Source organism: Ciona intestinalis, chromosome 8 (assembly GCF_000224145.3).
Source record: "Ciona intestinalis chromosome 8, KH, whole genome shotgun sequence".
Taxonomy (NCBI): domain Eukaryota; kingdom Metazoa; phylum Chordata; class Ascidiacea; order Phlebobranchia; family Cionidae; genus Ciona; species Ciona intestinalis.
In genome coordinates, this window is record NC_020173.2 from 5,001 (window position 1) to 11,319 (window position 6,319).

Sequence of the window (6,319 nt, forward strand, 5' to 3'; positions counted from 1 at the left end):
AGCCTAAGTGAATGTTCATACCTATCTTTACCGAGTTTAAATGCAGTAAAGCTTGCGTTTGGAAAAGAAAGAGAAAAAGTTACAACGAAAGCCAATTGCAGAATTTTTCGTTAGCCATTATACCGAATAAATGGTGAATTGTTTGCTTCTCTGAATACCGAGCACAAGACGTTTACAGATTCCAGCATTTCGTGTTGTATATTAAGTCTGAGCAATCAAAAATGTTGCTGTTTTAGACACAACTTGACGTCAAATACAACGTTTGAAATATGTTTGAATCCTGGTCCTCGTGACCGCGGAAAGAACAGCCTTGGCGTGACAGATCGGTTTTGTTGCAGTATTTTGAAGGTTTTATTTCCATTGTTTAAATTGTTCTAACCTTCTATCCAAACTATTTGTTGATCTTGGGCGAGAATCTGTTGTTCGAGAATGCAATAACAACGAGTCTATTACGAATTACTTCCCCCATACTAGGCGCGTATGTTGGTGCATGTCAGTCTTCGCGTAAACTACATTAACAACCTAAGTAACAGCATCAACCTATGAAGGGAACCACAAACTTCAGTTGCCTACTACTCTGCTAGTGCTGCTACAAGTGAAAGTATGTAAACATTGGTATATCATTCTATTAAATTGGCTTGATAGGCGATCAGGCGGAGTGTGTTTGAGGTAACCAATGAATAATAATACACCCACCAACTTAATAGGCGATCAGGCGGAGTGTGATCCACAATGGTGATTACACAATGTCCAAACAAGCAATGTACTTTTACTTAATCACTGTAAATAGCATCACAATAATCACTTTTATATAAAGACGTAAACTTATTATTACATCACTAATACTGCACATAAAATCTACTTAATTGCTTCAGCTTATGGCTAGTACGTAGCTATAACACAATACTGTCAAATACGGTTTCCTAATATCCAGACATTACTGATAACACAACGTGGTTTATAACAAAGAACTGCCCACGTGACTGGGTAACCATGACAATAAGCATAGAATGGATACAAGTAAGGATGATGCATGCAATGAAACTAAGTAACGTCTGAATGAAGTGAAGAATGGATGACAGTATAATAACTCGCTATAACATCACTATTGTTTGAGAAATAACTAACACATGTTCGATTCCTTGTTGCTGTGCATAGAAAACCATCTTTTTAGTTTCTAAGCTTTCCTTGAGTAAACATTGGGATACCTTTCTATTAAATTGGCTTTAAGAATTCGTAGGAAATTATGCTTACTATTATAAACACAACCAAAAATGGCCATTGAATAATCCACAGTTAAATATTCCATCTCTGCAGTGCTGAGTATAGTAAGTACCAACCTCATTTTAGCAAAGAAATTACAGTCTTTTTTGATTTTACGATGTAAACTGTACTTAACCGATGTTAGCATTTTACGATGTAAACCGAAGTTAGCATTTTGACAGATTTGTGTTCCAGACAGTGTTTCCGCTATGTAAAGTACACGAGGAAAGTAATTGTTAATTAATCGCTAATCATGCGGTTTTAAATCTGAAAATTTAGTCCAAAAATTATAAATATATAATATGATTTGATTTCAATCAAGAGAATAAAGAATAAATGCTAGAATTGAAAATTAAGATAGTGCGGAAAAAAATCACCCTATCAGCAACAACAACAACAACGCCAAGAACAACTGTTCGACGAAAAAGGATCTATATGGTCACTAACGTGCCCAAAAAATGATCATTGTTACACCAACTGATGGTGAAACAATAATTTTCCAGTTGAACATTGTTTTACATATACCTACTTTCAGCTAACATGGTGTAATGTTGCAACTTGCAACCCCTATGTTTTTATAATATCGACGCTACGGTGTGCGTTGGCTATGACGCCATTGGCCATTGTATACCTGCACTGGCGTCGATTTATATGGTGCAGGGTATGCAGGCCTACCCTGACAATTTGGCAGGGGTTGCAACAACCCCTGGATTTTCCAATTATAAAAGCAAATTATTCCTAAAATCTTCTTAAATAAATATATTTAACTTTATCAAATAAATAATTTATAGTAGCTACGCAACGCCTTCATTCTCTTAACGCATAAACTAGCTATTTTTGTACCCTGCTCGGTTACCTATAACGACTGCGTGTTACATCAGACAATCGTTATGTCACATTGATAATCGCAAAACGTAGATTATTACGGTGACAGTTCTATTATTGTGTGAGAATGTAATATTTACTAGTCAATTTCTACGTTTCAAATGTCTCTAACGTCTACTTCCAAAGCTGCTTTTCTTCCGAAAGCAATTCGAATTAAACTAAAAACACGCGAACCAGGATAAAATTAACTATAGGAATACAGCCCTGGAGACTCCTATAAAAGTTGCCGACAGATTTCAAAATATGTCGGCAATATTGCTGAGGATTTAAAAGACGCGTGGCCGGGCGTGACGTCACGAATCGCAACGTCAGCGCGAATTTGCCCGTCTCGAATTACAGTCGGTATTGTATAACACGAGCGCCCAATGTTTCGTATCTGATTGGACTGATTTTTAATAAAAAGCCATAAATTCCTAAACTTTTTTATATTGAAATAATACAAAGTGCTGCATTACGTCTTCTCTTTCACCGCAATCCACGTGTTCTAAATGATTTTAGTTAGAGACACTTTTCGTCCAAAAAGGAACGTATTCTCTTACGCCTTTCTCCTTAATGACGTCATAAGCTCGTGCTGAGCTTTTGGTTGAATCTCGGCGCTACAACTTCAACACATTCCTATTGTTAACACCAAATTCACGAAACATTACCATCATCATCGTCTGCTGCATAGCCCAGGTCGAAGTATTTATTGCAAACGTATCAATCCTTTACTGGATAGCATACATAAAAAGACAAATATCCAACCTGTTTTCAACCTCCTGCTGACTAAATAATCAAGGGGACAATCGTTATTATGATGCAAATAATCCGCGTGTGAATTGCTATTATAATCAATTGCCAGGTCAAACAATCGCTATTATGGTGCAATGAATCCACGTGTGAATCCTTACTATTTCGTAATAAACATGCCGCTTGGCTGAGGAAAACATCCTAAATATACAGCAGTGTTACTTCTGGAACCTATCTAGACTATTTATTGCCGCAAATTACATTTATTTTACATACAGCTGTGAGAAAGGTCGTGTTACCAATTCCCACCGAAAAATAACGTATGCGCCGCACGTATACAAGGACGTTAATGACATAATAGTCAACGTGCAGGTGCGTTAGGAAATCGGTGCGCCTGACTTCATTTGCTATATACGACTACTATATGTATCAGTATTATATTACCTCACTTTTTGCTTTTATCGCCTGTAATTTTTGCAATTTCGCGTCTGCAATATGAAAATATTTTGTTTTTTTCTTCATTTTTTTTTCTACATCGTGGGCAATATGCCGACGGTTTGTCCAAATGCGTCGGCAATTGCCAATTGCCGACGTGAGTCTCCAGGGCTGGAAATAGGTGTTCTTTTTCTAAGACGCGCACATGTCATGAATTGCCTCCCTAACAGTTGCGTGTAAAATAAATGTAATTTGCCTGTTAAATAGGCAGGAATAAACTACCTAAATCGGGTCGGTCACTGCTTTATATTTATATACGATATTTTCCTCAACCAAGCAGCATGTTTGTTACGAAATAGTAAGGATTCACGCCTGGATTCATTACGACACAATTGCAATTCACACGTCGATTATTGCAACATAATAGCAATTCACATGTTTATTATTTAGCCTACTCATGAAACATTATTCTCGTTCTCAAACCTTACCCTGATAAGTTTGTCTGTTAAAACGAAGGGAGATCGTGGCGGCTCCTTTGATCGGTGATAGGCGAACACAGCTTTGATCGTGTGTTGTGATACATGAATAACGCATGTTTAATTGATTTTGTTTGTTTCTTCGAGTTTTGTTAAAATGATGTTTTCAAACTTCATTGAACAACCAGCACAAAATTGTTACGTGTTCAATTGTGATGCGAACAACTTTTATGTTTACGAGTTTTAAAGTCAAATGTTGCATTATAAACAATATTGTGACGCAGAGAATTAACGTAGGATATTGCGCAATGCTGCACCTGTCAGTTGAATAATGTTACGTCACACGCGGTATTGTGATGTCGGATGTGGTCCATTTAATGGACTCCATTATCGTAACGGCCAACGGGTTACAGTCTGTCTGTATAATCAACGTATTGGCAATTATATGATGATATTTACATGTCATATTGTTAAGTTTTTTAAACGCTTAACTACAATCAACTGCCAGCCTATCGTCAAAACGTTTCCATTAAATGCCGCACACGTTATATGCATGATTTTACATATACCTACTTACAGCTAACATGTTGTCATGTCGCAACCCCTACGTTTTTATAAAATCGACGCCACTGTATATGTGTGGCCATAGGCGCTGAATGCCTGCCTGCAAGGCCTGCGCAGGCCCTCACAAATACGAGGGTACTCCCGCAGGCCCTGAAATTCTAATGCGTGCGTCATGTTTATTGCCTTTCTTACACGAACTCTTACACGAACTAGATCATATTCGCGCAGATAATACTAGAATAACTCGATGAAAGCATTGTTATTTCCATTAAAGTATTAAAATAATAAAAATCCAACATTTATAAATGTTCCAGAAATCCTGACCGCAGTTTTAATGGAGACGTCAGTCAACGTACGTTTCGGTTGCCTGGCAACATATCGTGTGATAAATGCATTTGTGTCTGTGACGTAACAACATTCGGTTCTTGGTAGTTTTAGAATTTTTACAAAGTTCAATCAATTCGGCTTAATGTTTAGTTTAATAATATTCCAACATGTCCAGTAAACACATTTCCATTACCCCACCATCACAATAAAACATCCTAAACTTACAACGCGGTTTACTCCAGTTTCGACGTTATGTATGGGATGTTTGTATGAGACACCAGAACCAGGGTCAGTACAAAACCTGAGGTCATAATTAAATACTGCGCAATTAGAATCGGTGTATCGTGTTGTTAATCTATTCTTAAAGTAATAAAGCCGATCTTTATCAAAGTTTTCTTAACCAGACATAATGCTTTGTTATGACAAAGTGGCAATTCACACGTTGATTATTTGCGTCATAATAGCATTTGATGCGTCGATTATAGAGGTCATAATACCAATTGACGCGTTTATTATGAGCAATCTAGTAGATAACAAACTAAATGTTCTCTGTTTGCGGTGAAGACTGTTTAACGAAATAACCCCACGACCGTATCAAAACTAAATAAGACATATATTGGTCTGTGTTAAATGCAATTTAACATTAACTGTCTAATTATTTAAATCTTTCTTGTATGGTGGATGCTGCTGGATTTAATTTTTTACTTACAGTCAGCGGTCAACATAATCAAAGAGAACGAAAGGTCCTTGAGCATATTACAGAACTCACACCTCTTGTGATAGCGGTTAACCCACAAACATGAAAAGTCTATATTGCCAATCGCTTAAAAATGATTTACAGACGCTTTCAATAAAAACGATTTACAAATGTTTTCATAAAAAAACCCACGAACACAAGATTTATATCAAAATATGACCTTGTTCAACAGCGTTGTTGGTGGTTAAAAAATTATTAGTACAATATTTGGCATACTCTGGCATTTTTAAAGTTCTTCCCTTATGCGTGCAGCGTATACATATTTATATTTGACAGGATTTCACAACACAAACTTGGCACTCCCTTTTTCATAGCTGCGTGTAAATAAATGAAATTTGTGGTAATAAACATAAACAACCTAAATATGCTCCAGAAGAAGCACTGAAGTATTTACTATGTTTTCCTCAGCAAAGCAGCATTTTTATTACGAAGATTCACATGTGGATTCATTGCATCATAGTTGCGACTGTTTGGCCTAGCAATTTATTACGACATAATAGCAATTTACACGTTTATTATTTGTATCATAATATAGATTGTCCCTGTGATTATTTAGCCTACAAGTTGAATATTTGCCTTTTTATGTATGCAATCAAGTAAACTAATAAAGGATTGATACATTTTACACTTTTTGCAATAAATACTTCTTATTAGCGCGTAAACGCAACTTAATACCATGAGCTTTAGTGATTAGAATGGGGCCCCTGGGCGACTTAGGCGGTGGAAAATGTGTATGCTGCATATGCTGTAAATATTATGAGGTATCCCCGATACCCAACATCAGCGCCTATGCTCTGAATAGATTCTGTATTCCCCATAAATTTTAAAATCAGTTCTGTCTGTTTTTTTTATTTGCTTAATAGCATTTTAGACGTTATTAATC